The following is a 24,134-nucleotide window of genomic DNA, read 5'->3' on the forward strand; positions in this document are numbered from 1 at the left end:
TAACCTCTGGGGGAAATGACCTGTTAACCCCAAAAGACTGAGTTCAATACTTACTTCAAGCTTTGACATAACGTGGTCATTCCCAAACTGTATGTCCTTTGCCACAGGTTCCAAAATGTTTCCTGGTGGAAATTGCCATCTTGAAGTTTTAGGTTAGAAGCCTCTGACGCCACTAAAAGAGAGACATTTCTTTCAAAATGAATAAAATCAAGTAGTATATATGATGTTATATTTGCTATATGTAATTATAATATATAGTATATATAATATTATATATACATATAATATTCAACAACATATACATGTATATATACGCAATTCTTTTCCTAGTCATTTCAACTGCATGACTAAATAACCACAATCTCTTGGCTATTGTGCTGGACATTTGATATTTAGGGATACTCAGCCAGGAGAGCGATCTTCTTATCTGTCTGGTGGAATCCAGGTTTGCCACCCACTGTGCAGCTGGAGGAGGCCAAGCCCTCTCCCTCCACACTCCCTGGTAGCCAGGAAAGGTTACACAACTCAGGCTCAGCTGACTGGATGCTTCTGCCAGGGTCATGGAGCCAGCGAGGTCATCTATTCCAGCAGAAGAGCTGAGGGTCCAGGGAGGGTGGCACCATCTCCAGATGGCTCCTAGGATGAAGCTTGGGTAGTGATCAGGCCATCCATTGTTCCTGACCACGTTGCCACTGCCTCCCTGTCTGCCTCCGCAATCCTCAGTGCTCTCCAAACACTCAGTTCTCTCCCTGCTCTACTTCAGCAGCCAGTGCACTACATTCCCCTCTTGGGCCTTTGGCCAGTCCCCATTTTTATTATTAACAGTCTTGTACATTTCCTTAACAATCAAGAATCAAGAATCCACTGCATAGGATTTGTAATCCTGAGTCTAGGCAGTAGCATTTCGAGTCTTAGAGAAGGTGGGTTCGTGACTAGTTTCTATTTATGAACTCCAGAGTACACACGTATCCTCTGGATCCCAAAAGCTTTTTGAGGACCCCCGATGCTGGAATAACCAGTCCCTGCATATGGGGATTGTTCCCAATCCTCCATCAGAGCTCAAGTCTTAAAGTCAGCCTCATGGAGGCCTCACAGATGCATCTATACTCCTGCGCACCTGACATTCTTTGTGCTGCTAAGATACTAGGACCCTGGGGGACCCTCAGGGGAACCACACTGCTTTCTTGGATACATGAAGAAGCACCTCCCTCTGGGCTGGCCAGAGGATTCCCCAGAGGGGAAAAGGAGCTGATGATGGAAAAAAAGAGCTCCTTCATGGTCCTGCCCCCACTGCCCACTAGGTTGAGGGCAGATCAGCCCATCAAGGACTAGGAAGGGTGGTCCAGGAGTGGAGCCCCTCGAGGCCTTGCTAGGAACTTGGAGGTGTTCTCAGGAGCTTCTCCTGTGGGTGAAAGTCCGAAGGCCTTGGTCCCTGGAAGGGGAGGGAAGGAGCAGAGGCCGGGAGAGCCCTGGTGACCAAGATCCCAGGTAAAGGGTACTGCTTCTGCATGGCTAGCTTCTGGGTTACCATATAGTGGCTCTTCTATTTCGTTCTCAGCTTTTGCCTGATTATGCAGATCACTAATGAAGACACTCACTGCCAAGAAATTGTGTAACAGCTTCTCCAGCCCCTACTGTGACTGATTCCAAACACACAAGGAGCTCTGCCAAGAAGACCTAGCACTGCAACACAAGCCTCCAGCCCTCGTGAGAGCTGGATTAACACAAGCATGTTGAGGCTGCAGGGCTGGCGTGAGGAGCCCTCGGGAAGATGGGGAACACGGTCACACTGACACATTCTAGAAATCGTAGGCAAAACCCCAAAATAGAAGAACAGAAAAGAACCACAAGGCACTCAAACATATTTCATGAGTTAGGAAAAGTTTTCAATTAACAATAATGGCACCTCGGATAAATGTCTTTGGCTACGATGCTGCCACTGCGCAAAGCTCATATTTCATGAATTAATGTGATTTTCTTTATAAGTTCAATACTGAAATACTGTGCTGCTAAGGTGGTGGGGCTCTGGGGCCCCCGGTGGGAGGCCTGGAATGGGGCTGCCAGGGAACCCAGTTTGGCAAGGCCCAGACTCCTGACCACAGGCACTGGGGGATAATCAAGGTGTGTTGTTCTCCTATTAAGTTGGACTTAATTTGTAATGCAGCAGTGGATGACTAAGACAGAGATCCTCTCTATTATGATCCTTATGCAAAAAAAAAAAAAATTTCTTTTTAATTCTTTCCATTGTCAAATTGATATATACTCTTTAAGAACATTTTAGGAGGAAAGACAAATCAAAATCACCACATTCGTCACCATGCAACTGTCATCATATTAATCATTTGATTCTAGATCTTTTTTTTTTTTCTACTTAGAAGGTATTTTGCCTAGTTATCAACGTTCAGTATAAATTACTTACCACTTTGGGGTTATTAACATTCATCTTTATTAATTTTATTTTAAATGAATATATGAGGTATTCTGAATCTGAGACAGATTTCTCACTAATGAGCTTACAGTAAATAACAAGCTGGTGGACCCTCCCTGTTCCAGCCGGGTGACACAAGGAAAGCCATATGGAAGATCTCCAGGGAGCAAATGACATCCTTTGGCTGATGGGTGGAGAGTGATGCATCATCTATAGGCCCTCTTTTCCTACGAGGAGGGAAAACACCCTTGCCCCTTAGAGATTGTATGGCAGGTAACCTGGAGTGTAAATATAGCTGACCTTTGCACAATACCAGCGTTAGGGGCACTAACTCAAACAGTTAACAATCACCATATAATTTTTGACTCCCCCAGAATTTAACTACTAACAGCCTACTGTTGGTTGGAAGTATATTTTATATACTCTATTCTTAAAGGATATAGTTAAATACACAGTAAATATTCCGTGTACAGTATATTAAAAACAAAGTAAGTTAGAGAAGAGAAAATGTTACTAAGAAAATCATAAGGAAGAGAAAATACATTTATAGAACTGTACTGCTTTTCTCGGAAGAAAATGCACACATTAATGGACTTATGCAGTTCACACCTATTTTGTTCAAGGGCCAGCTGTTTACCCCTGCAGGGCAGATAACCTGGAGTCAGTTGTCTCCAAGCCCAGGCCTCATTTCTGGCTGAAATGTAAACACATACCCCCAGCTTAGAGAGGTAAGCCTCTCTAAAGTCTTCTCACTACCTTCACAATTATAAATTAACTTCTAAGGCTTGTCTTATAGAGAGACTGCTTGCCTACCCTCCAAATTCCTGTGTTCAAGTCCTAACTCACAATGTGATATTTGGAGATTGGGCTGTTTAGGGCCAGATCAGCTTGCTCGGATATGGCCCCAGGATAGCATTAGCACCTGGATAAGGAGACACCAGCGAGCTTCCTCACTCACTTGGCCCTTGGAGGACACAACCAGATGGCAGCCGTCTGCAAAGAGGAATGGAACCCTGGCCAGAGACCAAATCAGCACCACCTGGATCTCTGACTCCCAGCCTCCAGAACTGTGAGAAATACATTCCTAATGTTTAAAACCACCCAGCCTGTGGTAGTCTGTTACAACAGCCTGAGCCCACTAAGACAACCAATTCCAAGTTTCAGCAAAATTTGTTCAGAAAGCCTACTGAAACACAAAAATGTTTTCTCTACACACCACAACGTTATAAAATAATGCTAGTTTTCTTACAAGCCCATTCTGCTATTGAGAAACTTGGTCCTCAAGATTTCATATACTTCTTTGGCATTGATCACAGAAAGACAAACATAATCAATGAAATTGTTAACCAAATTTTAACTACAGTTCTGGCTTACTGATCTATATAGGTAAACTGCATAGAAACACACTTGTTTGTTTGTTTTGTTTTATTGCATAACCACATGTGGGGTACATATCTCTGGTTTCCACCTGGATCTCAAAATAGCTTCCCTAGTCTTCCCACTGAATAATCAATATTGAAGAATGAACAAACACACACACAAAACCAGGGTCTCCCCCTGGCCACGCATTAGAACCTGGGAAGGTTTTTAGACATGCAGCCCCGAGTTGCTCTCTGAAGGGCATAAGACACTTGCAAAAAAAGAAATTATAAGCATCACCACGAACAAAAATAGCCTCTTCAAAGCCACAGAAATGCGCTCAGGAGGGAGGCTCAGAGATGTATGGTGGAGCCTTCAGGGCTCTAGGCCTGTGCTTGGACAGAGAGTGCCCAGGGCTAGAGAGCAGGGATGCTGCACTGATATGGGATAAGGACACAGAATTAGAATCACTCCCACTTGGGTGACTTGCTAAGAGTCCCTTGGGAAGAAGTAAGGCCAAAGAGATGGTTCTTGGACTTTTGGGGAGAACTATCTCAGAATGAGAAGAGCAGACAGACCCCCAGCGGCTGACTAGAGGGCAGAGCTGCATAAATAGCACCTTGCCCGGTGTGGCTCCAAAATCTGTGGCAGGGCCAAGACATCTGCCCTGGGGCCCCATCCACTCCTGGTACAAAATTCCATCCGCCTATGATTCCAATAGCACCCCGAGGAGCCAGCACCCCAGTCCCTCCAGGGCCTCTGGGAGCCCACCTCCCTCTTACCCCTCTTCGCCCATTCAGCAGGAAGGCCCTGAAGTCACCGGACAATGTCCAAGACTGCATGATCCACGGTCAAGATGCTCTGTCTTGATTGTGTGAAGCAGAAGCAAAGAAAGGGAAGAGATGCTTATGGGTTTCCACTCCTTATAGTTAGGTTGCCTTTCTGCTCTTGGCCTGACAGTCCTGGAGTTAGTTCTCTTGTTGCAGGATTTTTCAGTGTTTTAAATATTTAAAAAATACCAATGCCTGGTGTGCTTGGGTGGCTCAGTGGATTAAACCTCTGCCTTCAGCTCAGGTCATGATCTCAGGGTCCTGGGATCGAGCCCTGTGTCGGGCTCTCTGCTCAGCGAGAGAGCTGTCTCTCTGCCTGCCTCTCTGCCTGTGGAGGCCGAGAAAATGAAGGCCATCCCACTTCAAGTTTAGCTGATGTGGGAAACAGAGGGAGAAGAAAATCATTAAAATTCCTCACCTATTGACCAGCCCCTGAAACAAACAGAGTGGCTCTCCCCTGGGGACTTAACTGCCCTCACCTTGAGGTTTTGCTAAGGACAATCCTAGCCTGACCAACCCCCTACCACGACAGGTCCAACCAGAATCCTGTAAGTCTACTTTAACAATTCCTTTAGTTAACTTTATCTCTAAACCTCCAAGATAGTGTCGAGAATCATTCCCAAGTATATGACCCACTGATATACATCTAAAGGGTCTCACGAGAAGATTTTTATTATTGGTAATGAATAACCTTTTCCTCAGACAACAGCTAGCCCCTCAAGGTCCTGGAGACCTCGCTTCCAAAATTCCTTAGAGACTTACATCATCATCCATAATCCCCTTTGTCCTCACCCACCGCTGAGTCCACCCCTACTCTTACTGTAATCTGGCTCGGGGTCCAAGTCCCTACTCCGCTGCGTCGGGTATACTTGGGCCCAAGCTTAAGCTTGTCAAATAAACCCTTGTGCAATTGCATCAGTGCTTGGCTCCTTGGTGGTCTCTCCGATGCGAAAACTCAGGCATAACACTGCCTACTTGTGATCTCTGTCAAATAAGTAAATAAAATCTTTAAAAATACATATATATCAATGCCTAGGCACTGTCCCAAACCAACCAGTCTCCAGGGAGACTATCTCAGGCTCTGGGCATGAATGACATGTACCCCCATAACAAGTACCTTTATCCAGACTCTATTCCCTAACCTTGCATCACAGAAATGCCAAACATTCAGCCAGCAAGCATTAGTGGAACTTCCGCTGGGTGCCCAGGCCATGGGGACTTGGAGCCAGGGTTAGAGAGATGGAGAGAGCATACCCATCACTGGCACGAAGTTGATTCCATCTACAGGTGTTCAAAGTATAGTCCAGGCAGACTGGAAAGCCCATGAGACCTTTATGAGAGAGCAAGAGGTCAGGATTATTTTATCAGCATTGGTGTTGATGATCACAACACCAGTGGGTAAAGCCGCAGGGCCTTAGCATGACTCACCCAGTGGTTCCAAACTATAGTCATGTCCTTCTCCACCACTCACACTCACAAATTTTTTAAAGTGCCTATTCTCCTTAAGATTGTCCTTCATAGAAAGGGGAACCCTCCTACACTGTTGGTGGGAATGCAAGCTGGTGCAGCCACTCTGGAAAACAGCATGGAGGTTCCTCAAAATGTTGAAAATAGAACTGCCCTATGACCCAGCAATTGCACTATTGGGTATTTACCCTAAAGATACAAAGGTAGTGATCCAAAGGGGCACGTGCACCCGAATGTTTATAGCAGCAATGTCCACAATAGCCAAACTATGGAAAGAACCTAGATGTCCATCAACAGATGAATGGGTCAAGAAGATGTGGTATATATATACAATGGAATACTATGCAGCCATCAAAAGAAATGAAATCTTGCCATTTGCGACAACATGGATGGAACTAGAGCGTATCATGCTTAGCGAAATAAGTCAAGCAGAGAAAGACAACTATCATATGATCTCCCTGATATGAGGAGATGCAACATGGGGGCTTAAGTGGGTAGGAGAAGAATAAATGAAAGAAGATGGGATTGGGAGGGAGACAAACCATAAGTGACTCTTAATCTCACAAAACAAACTGAGGGTTGCTGGGGGGAGGGGTTTTGGGAGAAGGGGGTGGGATTATGGACATTGGGGAGGGTATGTGCTTTGGTGAGTGCTGTGAAGTGTGTAAACCTGGTGATTCACAGACCTGTACCCCTGGGGATAAAAATATATGTTTATAAAAAATAAAAAATTAATAAAAAGAAAAAAAAAAGATTGTCCTTCATAAAGCAGTAAAATATATCAGTTGTATTAGATTCAGTTTGGCACAGAACACTTGTGGCACAAACGCAAGGGTGATGGTTGTCCTGAGGAAAGCACCTGTGGGTTTGTGTGCCTTGCAAGTCTATTCAGCCTCTTTTTTTGCAGAGAATACCATTTTTACTTGAGAGAATGAAATCTCATTTTACTTGAAAGAATGACAAACAAACAATGGTTATTCAGAGTTGGGCATTTGACAGACATTTCTTGGAAAATGAACAAAGTAAGCCTGTCATTTCCAGGGAAACAATGACAGTATTTGTTGCCAATGATAAAATTTGAGCATTCAAGCAAAAATTAGAATTTTGCAAAACTGTAACTGTCATCCTAAGCTTGTCAGCCTTTTCTGATGCAATCAGTGGCCGTGTTATACATTTTGATTTTTTGATATTGCATGACGGTAAAAAAGGTCAACAGTGGGGAAGCACTGTGTAGCTCCATGAATGCTCCCAAGGACTCATGCTTGACGGTGCACGCCTGGGTAAGAGATCCTTTCACAGAGCCAGTTAGACCAGTGGGTTAAAAGCAAACAGAGGATAAATGGTTTCAGATTCCACGTAGAAATTAACCTTTAAGAAACTACTACGTGTCACGTTTTGGCGCAGTAGCAAGGAAGCAGATCTATAACTACCTGGAAAGTCTATGAAAGAAAATCCACCTCCGACTCCAGAGGCACATTTTTCTTGACACCTTCAACCAGAACAACCTACCACACCGTATTGCCTGAAGAGGCTGCTGGGAGAACCCAGCTGTTTCCCATTAAGCCAAATATTAAAGAGACTTGGCAAAACTATTTTTTAAAATGCCACTAAATTTATTTTTGAGACGTGTAGTTATTTTTCACAAAAATGTGTTTTTTATGTTTATATGCAAAGGCTTTGTTTTTTTTAAGAATTAGTAAGTAAATATTTGAAACTTGCTCAGGTTCAAATGGGAAAAATACAGATGTAGTCCACACAAAAAAAAGCTCATTGGAGTCTTGAATCATTTTGAAGATTAAAAAGGAACCTAAGACCAAAAAGTGTGAGCCCTGCAGCTTTAATGCAAACTGAAACCCATGAGGCAAGAGGTGAAGCCCGCTGTGCCCTCCTGGGTGTCCTGACTTGCGACAGGCACTTGGTTCCTCAGCTCCCTGGCTTAGGTGTTGGCATGGTGCTGACGACAGCACGTCCATTCATGACTAGACACACTGGGGGCTCCAGGCCCCAGTGGGGAAAATCGTTTTAAAAGGGCTTAATGTGGAAAAGTAGAAACAGCTCTGAAGAGCAGAAAGGTTCTAGGAAAGTGGAGTCTGAAGATGCCCACAGAGGTGGGTAGAATGTTCATTCCATTGTCCTGTTGTTGGAAGAGCCAAAGGAGAGAATTATTTGTATTAACCTGACCCATTTTCTGATCAGGTTCTTCCTAGAAGGTCTGGGGGCTGGTGGTCACGTACACCTTCCTAAGACTTACTGAGGAAAACCATACCTTTCTGACCCTGAGACCAGCCGCACTGTCCGAGGGAGACTTGCTACAGGGGCACGCGTGGAAAAGGGGCGGATCCTTCCACAGCCTTCAGCCTTGGACCGGGGAGTCAAGGTACCCAGCGCCAGAGAATAAAAGCACTCGATGGAGGGATTCATATTTCTAAACGTTCTCTTTTAATTTCTAATATGCTAAATACTATAAATACGATCAACAGGAGCTGCCGCTATTCGGGCCTTTTATAACTTTTAAGAGTTGAATGAGTTCCTGAGACCAAACAGCTGGAGGACCGCTCCTTTACAGCGGGGCCAGGCACCCCTAGGTCTCACTTTGGTGCCATGACCAGCTCGCTCATGAGCTTCTGGGCGAGCATCCGAGGGGGAAGACTACCTTTCCCAGCAGTCAGTCCTCCACCAGCCCCAAAATTCCATCACGGCCAGGCTCACCAACACATGGATGCAGGAGAGCTTGCTCGTGAGCTCCCTGCTGGTAGGCCCATCCCACGTGGAGTGCAAGAGTGAACTGCGGTGTGTTTCCAAAGAAGTTAGGGCCGGTCTGCAAAGAAAAGGGCAGACACCAGCTGCTCTGTGTCCCCGGGGCTATTTCTTAGATAAAGGACCCAGGACACAACCCTGCATCCAGAGCACAGGGGGACTCTGCTCAAATGGCACATACCAAGAGACTCGGGCCTGTGTCCTTACAGGGCGTCCCCCAGGAGAATACCAGGGTGGAGAGGAGACCAGCAAAGGCAGGCTGGGGCATCAAAGCAGAAGGACCAGGTACCCCAGGGCACTGAGAGTCTAATGAGGCCCATGAGCTAGGCACACAGGCCCCTCGGTGCTGTGCACTCTGGAGCTGAGACACCTCCTAGGCCCCTCCCCACCTCTGAGGTGTGGGATCTTCGCCAAATGTCTATGCCCTATTAGTCTGAAATAATTCTTGACAGTTTTATAATACCTGGGTGCTGGGCTGAGAGTATCTATGTGTTCTTTTCTTTATTTTGAGAACAGTTTGAGTGTGTGTGTCTTCCTTCCCGGTGTGGCAGGGCCAGAAGGAGCATGGTATGCGTTCAGATGTCAAGACAGCTGAAAACCAAGCTTGGCCTCATAGTGTGCAGTCAAGCACTGCCCAAGATAGCTTGAGGGGTATGGACAGAAACTCAGAGATACTTCCAAAGGCCACTGAACATGCAAGCAGCAACCTAGAGAGGGTGCCTGACCTCCCAAAGTTCTGCCTGTCCTCCAACAAGGACCAGCTTTCTGTAATAGACAGTCTTCTTGGCAGGGCTTAGGGCAGTGGCCCCTAGAAGCTTCCACACAAGCTGGGGTCTATGTGTTCTAAATGGAAGTTTTCCTTCCGAACGAACAAACAAACACACAGCTCTTCCCTGCCCCTTATGTGCAGGCCAGCAAGAGCTGGGTCTGGAACAGTGGGCCCTCAGCCCAGCTCTGCAACCTGCCTTCTCCCCCATCCTCTCCACAGAGAAATGTGGTGACAAGCCACCTCTCCAGAGCTCCCACTTCCTTTAAGGAGAAGTAGTGCTTGGCATGCCATGACCCCAGTTCTCTGCTTTGGAAAAAGACTTTTCCTCAGTGCTCTGCCCAAGCCACCACTTCTCTGAGAATCACCCTTCCAGGTGCTTTTTCTGGAATCCTGGGACAGCTGAGCCGCTTCCTGCTCCTGGAACTCTCAGTGGTCTGTGCCTCTGCATTCAGACCTCCTGAGCCCTGGCCTCTGGGCCTATTGGCCATGTGGTAAGCCAAGGCTGGGGTGGCCGCCATATCCACCATGCACAGAGCTCCAGCTTGCAAGGCCCCAGCAGCTGTGTCTTTTGTAAATCCACCTTTTGGTTTGGGTGGAGGGTGGTCAGGCATAAGTCTGTCCTCGGGAACACCCAGTCTAATCCATAGCCAAGCCTAAAAGTTTCTCTCAAAGCACGTGAGGGAAGGCTGAATCTTTAAACTGGCTTCCTAATGTACTCATTCTTGGCAACCAGATCTCACTGGGGATTATTCGAGTTCTTGAGCCAAGGACATTTTCCCTTCTTAAAAAGTAATACCACCAAGAAAAGCATCAGGGTCATGTCAGAGAATGTCCTTGTCTTTGGGGGAGGCAGGTTGAAATGTTCAGAGTAAAAGTCCCATTTTGGCAACTGACTGTTGTGTGGTACACATACACACACACACACACACACACACACACACACACACACACACAGAGTATGAGAAAGAGACCAGCCAGGCGTGGCCACATGTTAGCAAGTAGTGAATCTTGATGAGACAGAAATGGGTGTTCACTGTACTCCTCTTTCAACTTTTTTTATGGCTTGAAATTTTTCAAAATTAAGTTTGCAGGAAAAAAAAATAAATACTAAAAAAGTAATCCCACAGTTCCAGAGTCATCTCTGTTGACCTCCTGTCAGTAGAAGTGTAGCTCAAGGTCTATCCTCCAGCGTCTTCTTGGGCTCACCCACCTTCTGGAGTCTTCTGGAGTCTTCTGGAAACTTCTAGAGCTGCAATTTATGAGAAATCAAAATGCATGTCCTGAGACAGGGGACTCCAAGTCGCCTCAGCCTCCAGCTTTTCAGATGCAGTAACTCTCTTGGTGGCTTCCTGGACGCTTGAAAGTGCTCTCCTGGCATGACTGGAGTGTCCCTGCTTCCAAGAACAAGGAGGGCCTAGGGAGGAGTTGAGCATGGATCGCAGTTTAGCCATCCGTAGCCTCGGCCGGTTGGGCCAGCAGCTCCACCTAGTGGTGAGACCTGGCCAGCGCCTCCTTGAGGGCGGGGTTCCCACCCCAGGCCTCCCTTCCCCAAGGGTCCTGCTGTGCTGCTGACAGGCAGCACACTGCAGACAAAGAACGTGGTCTTTGGAAGTAGCCTGCATAGGTACCCAATAAATATCTGCTGACTAGACCTTCGACTTACCGTCTGTATAATTTTTGAGCAAGCTATTTAATATCCCTGAAGCTATTTAATATCCTCTTCTTATCTGAAGAGTGGGAATTATATAAACGCATTCCAGGTGGCAGTGGTGAAGACTAAGAGAAAGATGGAAGCCCCGGAAAAGGCAGTCATTTTTCAGCCATGATTGTCCAAACGAAATACAGCCAGAGAAGCCCCCAGACAGTGAAGGAGAAAGCTTTGTGCAGCGTCCCTGGGGACAGAGGCAGGGGAGATATCAGCCCGGTGTCTGTGCACCATCTGCAAAGGCTTAGGGTGAGGGGCCAAGACAGGCTCTGAGTGGGGGAGAGGAGCCTTCTCCCCAAGTCCACACTAATCCTGGTAGAGCTCTGCACAAAGGGACAACTAGGGAAAAAAAAAAAAAAAAAGCTCAGGCAGAAAAGGAAGATGACGTTTGAGACAGATGGGGCTCACTGTGCAGGCCAGCAGCCCCTGCGCCTGGAAGCATCCAGAGGGCAGGGAACCGAAACCGAGGTTGGAGAGAGCAGTAGCCCCAAAGAATTGGAGACAGAGGAGAGGTGCAGACGCTCACGGGGTCTCCAAGCACTGAAGTGTGGGGAGTCATGACTAGAGCCAATTCCCACCCAGAGGCTGAGGATGTCTACAACAAGCAGTTCCATGTGTTTTTGTCAGTGACTTGCAGGAACACAGGGTTTGTGATGGCCAAGATTGTGACCCACACAATGCCAGCCGAGCCATTAAACATTTCAGTTAACAAAACCAGGATATAAAAGTGATCCAATGAGCTAAACAGATTAAAACCAACAAAGATCAAATCTGGCAGGGACAGAATAGTAAGGGATGAGGGGCGGACCCCTGGTGAAGGGTGGCTCCTGTCGGAGGACAGACTGGGCTACATCTTTCTCAGGCTCCCAGAGGGCTGACAGGAACAGGGTACGGAGGAGGCTAACCACATTCTGGCTGGATCAGTGGGTGTACCATATTCCAAACAAGGTAGGTATTGGCCATCCTGATCTTGGAGTTGGCCAAGCTTCCCCTGGGTCCCGGGCCCAGCTCTGAAAACCACGCTTTATGAAGGACAGGCACGCATCAGATGGAACATATATGAAGAAAGAAGAAAGGGGCCATGGTGGCAAAGGGGCTGAAAGCCACAGCATGTGTCATGGACAAGAAAAGACCTGGAGAGAAAAAGACTTATCAGAGACAGAAGTGACAGCATCCACACATGTTGAAAAATAGGCAGAAGACATGAACAGACATTTCTCTGAAGAAAACATATAGATGGCTAATAGACACATGAAAAGATGTTCAACATCTCTCATCATCAGGGAAATGCAAATCAAAACCTCAATAAGATATCATACCTCACATCTGTCAAGATGGCTAAAATCAGAATTTCAAGAAATAAGCAATGTTGGCAAGGCCATGGAGAAAAAGGAATCTTCTTGCACTCTTGGTGGGAATGCAAGCTAGTGCAGCCACTGTGGAAAACAGTATGGAGATTCCTCAAAAAATTAAAAATAGAACTACTTATGATCCAATAATTACAACTACTGGGTATTTACCCCCAAAATATAAGAACACTAATTCAAAGGGATACACATGCCCCTGTGTTTATTGCAGCATTATCTATAATAACAAAACTACTGAAGCAGCCCAAGTGTATGAAGAAGATGTGGGATATATATATATATATATATATATATATATATATATATATATATTATATAGTACATATATATACTACTCAGCCATAAAGAAGAATGAAATCTTGCCATTTGCAATAACATGGATGGAGCTAGAGAGAATAATGTTAAGCAAAATAAGTCAGTCAGAGAAAGATAAATATCATATGATTTCACTCGTATGTAGAGTGAAAACAAACAAATGAGCAGAGGAAAAAAGAAAGTGAGAGGCAAACCAAGAAACGGACTTGTTTTTTTCCCCAGGGGATGTAGGGCAGAAGGAGAGGGAGAGTGAGAATCTTAAGCAGGCTTCACACCCAGCATGGAGCCCAACTCTGGGCTCAATCTCATGACCCTGAGATCATGACCTGAGACAGAATCAAAAGTTAGATGCTTACCAGACTGAGTCACCCAGGTGCCCCAAAGCAGATTCTTTTTTTTTTTTTTTAAGATTTTATTTTATTTATTTATTTGACAGAGAGAAATCACAAGTAGACGGAGAGGCAGGCAGAGAGAGAGAGAGAGAGGGAAGCAGGCTCCCTGCTGAGCAGAGAGCCCGATGATGCGGGACTCGATCCCACGACCCTGAGATCATGACCTGAGCCGAAGGCAGCGGCTTAACCCACTGAGCCACCCAGGCGCCCCCAAAGCAGATTCTTAACTATAGAGAACACACTGGTGGTTACTAGAGGGAAGGTGGAGAGGGGGTATGTAGAGTAGGTAATGGGGATTAAGGAGTGCACTTGTCATGATTAAAAAAAAAAAAAAAAAAAAAAAGTTCCCAGGAATGCTGGTGCTGCTGGTCTGTGGAACCCTACCTTGAGTAAACATGGCTCCATTGTGGAGTGCTAAATAAATATTTAATGAATAACGTAAGAAATAAAGTAAAAAAAAAAAATGTGGAGAAACAGGAACTCTCAAACATTACTGATGGGAGTGCAAAATGGTTCAGCCACTCTGGAAACAGTTTGGTAGTTTCTTATAAAGTTAAAATTACAATTACCATATGACCCTGGAATCCCACTTTTAAGCATTCACCTAAGAGGAATTAAACTTCTGTTAACATACACACACACTATATATAGACATTATATATACGTGGGTGTGGCAGGAAGCCTAGAAAGGTGTTTCCCATCTCTCCTTTAGATGTTCTGTAAAAGAGATTACATGGTCAAGTACATTTGGACATATCCCACTTTTAGAGATTCATGAAGCTTAATATGCTTACATATTAAGGTCCTGAGAAGTCCTGCAGTAAAGAAACCTGATTGTTCCCCAAATATATTTGATCACTTATACAGACAGTCCATGAAGTGAGCTACCTTCATGGGAGCTAACACACTGGGAAGCCTTAGCCCATACAACAGACACTGGTCTTTGTCAGCTGGATACAAACTTATGATTTCCTCACTAGAATTCTGGTCAAGTCAGGTCAGGAGCCAACTTACCATCTTCATCTGTATCACTGCTTCAGGTCTCTGAGAACAGAGAATAAGCTATTTATTAATCACCTGCTCCATGCCATGTAGAATCTCATTTAACCCTCCCAACCACTCTGTGTAGGTATTTTTATCTATGTGCCACTGGGGAAGAAACAGTAGCTCTGGAAGACTGGTAACTTGCCAGGAACAGTGGGGCATAAACACACATGTACAATATATGAAATATAATATAAACACATTAAATATATTAGAATATGTAATATATTATATATATGATACATACTGTATATAATATATATTTTATAGATATATATAAAAAATAAACATGTAATTGTGTTTCTAGTATGGCAGCCACTGACCATAGGAAGTTGAGCATTTGAATTGGGGCTAGTGCGCACTGATAGAAACATTATTAATGTGGTATTTCACAATTCTTTTCAACAAAAAATTTTTTTCAGTAAAAATTGTAAAATATGGGTGCCTCGGGTGGCTCAGTCAGTTAAGTGTCTACCTTCAGCTCAGATCATGATCTCAGGGTCCTGGGATTAAGCCCCATGTCAGGATCCCTGCTCAGTGGGAAGACTGCTTCTCTCTCTGCCCCTCGCATGCCCCCACCCACTGCTCTCCTTCAAAAAAAATCGATCAATCAATAAAATCTTTAAAAAATTGTAAAATACCAGATTAGTAATGTTTATATCAATGACATGTTAAAAAGACAATATTTGAAAATTAGCATGTTCATATTAATGTTCTTATCAATGACATGTTGAAAAGATAATATTTGGGGTATATTGGGTTAAATAAAACACATTATTAAAATTAATTTTGCCTGTACCTTTGTACTTTTTTAGCATGGTTGTAGAAAATTTTATATTGCTCGTAAGTTTTACCAAAACATCTACTTAACTTCTTTCATTTTTACTATTCCTTCAAATGTAAATGATGCCAAACAAAAAAAAAATCCAAGATTGCACACGTGATTCACATGTTCTTTCTCTCAAACAGCACCATTCTGGAGTTTTATACGCCTCTTCTCCGTGTGACCTGCTGCATAGCAGGTAGTTCATAAAATTTGCCATTTTTGAGACCAATGTTGATTGATGTCTTGATTTCTGAAAATACACTTGGTCAAGTCTCCTTGGCCTGGTCCTCAGAAGAGTGAACGGCACGTAGGAAGGAGGCCTCACAGACAGGGCTGTGTGCAGTGTGCCACAGACTGGGAACACTCATGAAGAAATTTTTAAAAGGACATGTGTACACACTCACACACACACACACGCAGGATCAGCCTCCCCTGGGAGAAGAGTGTGATGTCAGAGCCCTTTAAGAAGCCAAAATGAAAACCACACCCACCTGATCCCTTATCTGACATTTCTTCCCTAAAGCAGCAAATACACCAATCAGGGAACTCCAGTGATGGGGGACCAGCCACTCCATAGCTGAAGCTGAAGACAAGGGCCAGGTGGTCACGGTTTATACCTATGACAGTCTTCCCCTCTCCCCCACCTCGCCCCCCTGATTGAACCAGTGATACCTGATCAGAGGCTTGCTGCCAACTTGAGACATTGCCTGGTGGGGAAAGAGGAGTCTGGTCCGTCCAGTGCTTGCTCTTAGAAACACAGGTGAGGAACCATGGAAAGGGGCAGTGGTTGAAGGGACAGGGGGCACTAACTGGGAGTGTATTATGTAATAAAGAAATGGGCTGGCCTTTGCCTCCAGTCCCCAAGAGGCAGCCCCTAAACCCTTGGAATTTCCCAAGCATTATTCATGGCGGATCCCTTGGACCACACCTGATGGTTTATGCTAACAAGGTGGCTCAGGAAGGAAGCTGGTCACCTCAGAAAGACCAAGCACATGGTTACAGGATTGGGACTTCGAGCAATATGATATCAACCTCACCTTGGGGCTAAAGGAGTAGGAGATGGAGTCACATGGGCCCCAGTTAAATCAGTCATGACTACATGATAAAATCCCAATAAAAACTCTGACACCAGAGCTCAGGTGAGCTTCCTCAGTTGGCAGAGCTCTGCATATGGTCACATTTCTGATTAGCATCCCTGTGTCCTAATAAAACTGTAGCGGGAGTACAGCACTTTCCTGGGTTCTGTGAGTCTTCTAGTAAATTACTAACACGAGGGGGTTGATGAGCGACCCCAAATCCGTAGCCAGCTAATCAGAAGTGAGGGAGGCCTGGGGACCTTTGAACTTGCGGCTGGTGTCTGAAGGAAGGGCAGTCTTGTGAAGGACAGTGCCCTTAACCTGTGAAGTCTGGCCCATCTCCGGGTGGCCCAGTGAGACTCAGGGACAGAAGCCATGAAGAGCAACAGGGCCATGCGGGAAAGCCAAGGTGCTGTGTCGTCAGGAGCTGCAGGTCAGCCGAGGCTCTCGTAGGGACAGGACGTGCAGGGAGGGGAAGGGAGGAGAGAAGCAGACTCCGAGAGAGTCATGATAATATAAACCTTCTTCCCGTGGCCAGGCAGCCACAGAGGAAGCTCCTAGGGGTCAACACTGTCACCAAAGGGAGCCAACAGGGAGCCGGGGCACAGGGCAGTGGGGGGAGGTGGGGTCACTTCACAAGCTCTGTGGCGTCAGCAGGGAGCCCCGGACTCAAGCGCAGGCAGCCCACACTCCGTGCTGTGCACTTCAATGCTACCGGGCCTTCACCTCGGCCATTGTGCCCTTTTCCATCTGGGCCATGACTTTGTAATGGCTCAGTCCCCAAGGACCAACCCTAATGGGACACACAGTTCCTGTCGTCAGAGCCAGCTTGCTAACCTGCGGCTCAGAACTCAGACTGAGTCCCACTCCCCGCAGCAGGCAGTGCTGAGTGGTTGCCCCGGGAGGCCTGCTTCCCGAAACCCCATGGGAGAAACCACACCATCACCCTTTCCTGAGTCCCAGCTATGTGCCAGGGGCTTCATGTACATGACCTAACAAATCCTCACCCAGCAAAATAGCCATGACATCCCTCACGTCTATGTGAAGGCCTCAAGATCCCTGAGTGCTTGCCAAGGTCAAGTGCCAGACAGACCTGAGATCTAGACAGACCCTACCCGCCTTGTGTCTACATCAAAGCTCAGAGGTGTTTCCAGCGTCCAGCTACTCATCTCAGAAGCTTCAGGGCAGGGTTAGGATGGCAAGCATTTGGGGAAGCCTCCCATGGCAGTGGTGTTCACGACAAGAGCAAGGAGACAGAACTCTGGGACCGAGCAGAGGTCTACCTGCCAAGATGGATCACATTCACGGCACTCTGTTCCCTGACCTCCTTTGAAGGAGGGCTCACCAAAAGTCATTTGTTCAGGGAGCCCCATGCTGCTTTTTCAGAAGAATCTATTTATGGAACTGTTTCCACACCCTGGAGGAGGGTGTTACTTATCTCTATCTGTCTCTACCAAAAGCCAAAATGCTTTGTTTGTTTTCATTTTAAAAACTTAGTTTTAAGAGAAATATGTTCTGGCCATATTTTCTGTCATACAGAAGGCAATTTCATACATTCCTGGGGGTCCCTGAGAGCTGTCTTAACATCCTGTTCCAGGAGCAGCCCACTCACTCTGGCCCCTCTGATCCCACTCGGGCTCTGCGGGATCAAGGAGGGCCTCTGCAAAGAATGCAGTAATCCTGTTTTCACTGAGACTGTAATTTAAAACCCATATGGGTGGTAATATTAACACAACCACCTACCACATGTCTGACATTTAAAAGCCCACGCTGGGCACCCAGGGAGCACTCATGGTTTTACCATGCCCACAAACGCAGACCTGCCGTGGCAGCCAGCATTCACTCACAACAACAGGCTCGCTCTCTGGGGGGGCCTTCCACTCCTGCTGCCCAGCTCATCCAACAGCCAAAGCAGGACCAGCTCCTCGGCAAACAGCCAAAGGATGAAACAAGACAACAAAGTTCTAGAGAAGGTTTTTTTTTATTATTATCCAAAAGCTAAATTTGAGCCTTTAGAGAAAACAAAGCATTTGTCAGTGGCTAAAATCTGCCTCTTCTATAGGTCAGCCTGAGAGATGCGCATGATGGAACCCATCAAGACCGTTCTTATTCAAGGCCTCACTTCCTACATTTGGTGTTTGTTCCAAAATGTGCACTGTATGGAGAACTGAGCCATCCTTCTTGCTCTTATGGTCCAGGAGCATAAACAAGACACACCAGATTGAGAAGAAGGAGTACAAGGAAGGGAGTCCTCCTGTGGTGAAGGCAGAACTATGTCCTGAGCACAGAGTTAGAACTGAGCCCCCCATCCCCAAAGCCAGGGGCCCTGAAGGGCTATGCTTTCAGAGATAAATAAAAATCCTCCCAGTGGCAAAATGACACAGAAGATTGTCCAGACTGTCTCATAATGTTCCCATCAGAATAACACAGCCATGGGGCTGCGCTCATGCATTGTTCAGGAACCCCATGGCTGAGAAATAAAAGCTGTGCCAAGTTGTTAATACCCTGGATGTGTCTGGCGAACACAAATGTAAAGCTTCTTTGGAGGAACACACCCTCATCTGGGCCGCATGTGCTCTACAGATGAGACACAATCAATGGGAAAGCATGATCCAAAGCCAAGAAGCAAGTAAGGAAACTAGCCATGGTGAGCAATGGTCAAAGGAAACAGGGAGCCACTGAACTGGACTTCTAAGAACTCCGGATAATAGGACAAGCTGGTCTGATTATAAAATAATTATCTTGGTATTTATTTAAGAATTACAGAAGGAATCAAAGCATGACAACAAGGAACATATTATTTAAAATATGTTTATGAGGGAGCACCTGGGTGGCTTGGTCAGTACATCTGCCTTCAGCTCAGGTTATGATCTCACGGCCCTGGGATCAAGCCTTCAGGCTCCCTGCTCAGCAGAGAGTCTGCTTCTTCCTCTCCTGCTGCCCCCTCCTCCTGTTTGTGCTCTTTCTCTCTCGTGCAAATAAATCAATAAAATCTTAAAAAATAATGTTACCAGGCATGCAAGAAAATGAACTAAACAGTGTTTACAGAATGGTTATTGAACTGGAATACTCCATGGGTGTGTTCAGTAGCAGATATACAGCTGAAGGAACAATGGTAAGCTGAAAAAATAAGTCTGAAGAGATCCCTAAGAATGCCACTCAGGAGAAACAGAGACGGAGAGATGTAAATCCTGAAAGAAAAGAGAAGAGAAGTGGGAGGCAACATGAGAAAAGCCAACTTGCATTTAATAGAAACTCCTGAAGGAGCGTACAGAGAGAATGGGAAAAAGAAAATTTTCTAAAAAATAATCACTGAGAATTTTCCAGATTTGATGAGGGACACAAACCTTCTAGTTCAGGGACTATAATGAGCTGTAAGATCAATAAAAATAATAAGGCCAAGGCCAAGGCCAGCTGGACAGAAGAGACAAATGGCCTACAAAGTAGGAAGAGACTGACCACAGACTCCTCAACAGCAATAACCAAAGCCTGATGACACCATGATAATGTCTCCACAGTGTCAAGAAAGAATAATCCCCAGGGCAGAGTTTCATATGCAGCTGAGTTCTCCAAGGAGGAGGGTGGCTCTAGATCTAACCACAAATACATAGGAATAGGAGAGGATGGAAGAACATGCTAAATGATACCAAAAGGATGAGATCAGCCACAGTCACATCGGGGTCAGGGGGGCGGCGAATTTCACAGGACAAACGACTTGGTTACTTCAACATACAGATCATAAGGAAATTTAAGGAAGAAAGAAAAAGAGGAAGAGGAGAACCCTAAAAAGACGGAAGAGACAAATCACCCAATCTCAGTGAATGGATCTTATTCGAATTGATTCAACATCATCTTCAATAATGTTAAACGTGAGACAATTGGAAGCTTGAACACCGAGTGGATGTCATAATAATAACAAATCATTGTGAACATTTTAGGTGTTATTATGGTATTATGGCTATCTATTTTAAATAATCTTTATGTTTGAGAGATGTACATTGAACTATTAATGCATGTAATGATATGAAATGTAGTGTTTGCTCCAAAATAACTTAGTAAGTGGAGATACACATAAAACCAGACTGGCTGTGAGTTGATGATTGTTGAGGCTGATACAAGGGGACTCACTACTCTATATGTGTGGCTGCTTGAAATTTTTCATAATAAAAATATAATAGTAATAGTGGTAACAAAATAAATCATTAGTGGAAAAAATCTTTCAAGTATATGGATAAACACATTACACTATATTAATATAATGAAATATTATGGAGAGTTAAAATTAAAGGAACAGAGACATGTAACAAGATGTGTACATAACATCTTGAGAGACTAAAACAGACTGTGGCGTACGACACTATTTATATAAAATATAAAAACATAAAACAAGTGAGCATGAAACAAAGACCTCTCCAGACAAAACTGAGTTTACTACCAATAGATTTGTTTTGTTTTGTTTTATGTGGGGTTTTCTTGGATTTTTTTCCAGTTTTTATTGAGATATAATTGAAAGACAACGTTGTATGAGTTTAGATATACAGAATAACAATTTGACTTACATATATAGTGAAATGATTTCCACAATACTTTAACATCCTCATCTCTTATACATACAAAAAAAAAGAAAAAAAGATGTTTTCTCCTTGTGATGAGGGTTCTTAGGATCTACTCTCTAACAATTTTTTAATATACCAGATGGCAGTGTTAAGGCAGTCATCATCCTGACTGACATCCTTACGTTATCACTAACGGATTTTTCTGGCTACAACTTCTAAATGATGTACTTCAGGAAGAAAGGAATTAAAACCAGAGGAAGATCTGAGATGCAAGGAATAAATAGATGGCAGAGAGGTAAATATGTGGGTATATCTAAATGATTGTTTATACTATAAAACTATAATTACAATAGTAGTAATATGGAGGGTAGAAAAGGTGAACCTCAAAGACATGGCAGGAGAGATACCTAAGACAGAGCAGAGGGGCAGGGGCGTCTCTATGACTTAGTCGGTTAAGCCTCTGCCTTTGGCCCAGATTGTGATCCCAGGGTCCTGAGATTGCCCCAGTCGGGCTCCCTGCTCAGTGGGGAGCCTGCTTCACCCTTTCCCTCTGCCTGCCACTCCCCCTGCTTGTGCACACATTCTATAAATAAAGAAACAAACAAATAAATAAAATCTTTAAAAATTTAAATTAAATTTTTAAAAATGACAGAGTAGGAAAAGAATGCATCATTGCAAAACCAGTGCGCTAGGGAAGGGGAAACTCAATTGAATCAGAAAGAAGTCAGGAAAGGAGAATCGAAGAAGACAGAGAGAGAGAAGATAAAAAGAAAACTCATAAAAAAATGTAAGACAAATTCAAATGTATCAGCAGTCACAATAAATGTTAAGAGGCAAATGGCGGAGATCACCAGATGAGATTTTTTTTCAATCCAGCTATGTTCTGTTTACAAGAGATACATCTGGGACATAAGAACACAGCAAGACTGAAAATAAAGAACTGGGGCGGGGGGGGGGGGATAAAATGCGAATAGAAATGCCAGGCAAATAAAATAAAGCTGCAGGAGCTAAAGAAATGGCCAGTGAAAACGGACTTTGAGGCATAAGCACCTGCAGGGGATCAATGATAATGACAAGGGTAATGACAAATGGGATAGCTCCCCAGGACGATGAAGCAACACTTTACTTGGATGCACCTAATAACACAAACTAAGAATATATTAAGCAAAAACTGATAAATCCACAATTACAGGGGGAATTTTTAACACGGCACTTTCAATAATTGGCAGGCAAACGTTAGTAAGCAGACAGATGTTCCCAACAACACACCACCAAGCCTGGCCTAATAAGACATATGTTGAGCCCTGCACTCAATAGCACACATGCAACATTTTTTAAAAATTAACCCTGTGTGAGACCACAAAGCAAGTCTCAACAAAGTCATGCAGATCACAATACAATCAAATTAGCAATTTAAATCAAAAGAAGGTCATAGAGGGGCAGCAGGCTAGCTCAGTCAGGAGAGCATGTGACTCTTGATCTCGGGGTTATGAGTTCAAGCCCCATGTTGGATGTAGAAATGACTTAAAACAAAATCTTTAAGAAGAAAAAGGAGGTTGTAGAATTAGCAGACATGACAACATGACAACAGGTGGGGCTCTAATGGACCCCTTTCCACCCTGAACAGAATCATATGGGCCATTCCAGGCAACAGCTCTGACCCTTGTCTAAAAAAGTAAGAAAGCCCTAGTGCAGACTTCCATGCCTACATTTTGTCCAGTGTGAGCCTGTCGTATCCCTGTTTCTTGGAGGTACAGCTGGAGGTTTCTCATTTAGAAAAACTCCAAAGGAGGGAGAGTCAGCTTTGCATGTCTGCTCTGGCCAAAGAGCCTGAAGCCAGATCTCCTGCAGCCATCAGAAGCCACCCTTCCCCTTCCTGCCACGTTCTCTTCCTCTGCCAGCGCCAAACCCAGGGAGGGCAGAGGAGGGCAGAAAAGAGACACCAACCTGTCCCTCCCTCCATGGGCTTCCCTGAACTGCCCAGAGCTGAGGGGGCTGAGTGACTTGTCTGGGAGAGAGGCTCAGGGAGGTTTTATTTATAGAACACTGGATATCTTCATCATTAAATGAGAGGGTTAAGATGGCTAAGGGTAACTGGAGACCTTTCCAGCAGTGACCTTGGATCAGGATGCCTGTTACAAGCCAAGCCTGTCAAACACCTGATGGAAGAGGAACCCGGGGCTGGGAGGGAGTCCCCTAAAGATCCTACAGCCCAGGGCCTTGGCCTTCCTGGTGTCTGGCAGTCCTGCTGTCGCTCACCATAGAGGACAGCCAGCGTCCCCCCAAGTTGTCTGCACCGTTGGCCCTGCTACCTTGGCAGAGGAGCCTCGAGCTGATTCTCGCCACACTTCTGGCACCCCTGTCCGCTCTCAGACCTGCCAGATGTGGACTCCTTGCTCTGGACTGGCACATTTTTAGAAATGGAGTTTGGGGGCACCTGGGTTGCTCAGCTGGTTAAGCATCTGCCTTCAGCTCAGGGTACTGGGATCGAGCCCCGTGTCAGGCTCCCTGATCAGTGGGGAGACTGCTTCTCCTGCTCCCTCTGCTACTCCCCCTTTTTGTGTTCTCTATCTCTCTCTCTCTGTGTGTCAAATAAATAAATAAAATCGAAAGAAAGAAAGAATTAGGAAGGAAGGAAGGAAAGGAGGAAGGAAGGAAGGAAGGAAGGAAGAAAGGAAGGGAGGGGAAAGAAAAGAGAATGGAGTTGGGAGTTTGAGAACTCTGAGGCAGGGAACAGACTGCGCAGGGCCCAGGGCTCTGCTGTCCCACACCCAGGGTTCTGTCCTGGTTCCAGCTTGCCTGCAGTGCCCGCCTGGCTCCTCCCTTCCTCACTCCTGCTTTGGATCTGTTCTCAGCTCTGAAGGCTGGCTGAACACGTTGGCAGGTCCCCTGCATTCAGGTAACCCACATCCCCCGAGGATGTCCCATAGTCAAATTGATCGTTGCTAACAATTACTGAAAGAAAAGGTGTAGCTCCCAAAAGAACCTAATTTATAGTCAGTTTGGCTGGTTAATGAATAGTAATGAAAAAGGAAATGAATAATGAGGTTATTAATCAATCCTGTCTTTGGCTTTTGAAGACACATTTTATTATGGAAATGCGGGCACACACACACACACACACAGCCGCATACACAAAGCGGAGAGAATGGCAGGAGTTCTCCCTGCCCCCTCCACCCAGCTCCAGCAGTTCTCAGCACGGGGCCAGTCTCGTTCACCTCATCCTCCCCACACCCTCCAGCA

At 45.2% G+C, this 24,134-nt stretch overlaps 1 non-coding gene across 1 annotated transcript; it reads right to left on the reverse strand.

Moving 5' to 3' along the window:
* Positions 1–1,805: 1,805 nt before the first annotated feature.
* LOC132014685 (U4 spliceosomal RNA) lies at positions 1,806–1,951 on the reverse strand. The gene has a single exon (XR_009403340.1). It is a non-coding gene; the product is annotated as a U4 spliceosomal RNA (small nuclear RNA).
* Positions 1,952–24,134: the final 22,183 nt, after the last annotated feature.

This window comes from Mustela nigripes, chromosome 3 (genome assembly GCF_022355385.1).
Source record: "Mustela nigripes isolate SB6536 chromosome 3, MUSNIG.SB6536, whole genome shotgun sequence".
NCBI classification, from domain to species: Eukaryota; Metazoa; Chordata; class Mammalia; order Carnivora; family Mustelidae; genus Mustela; species Mustela nigripes.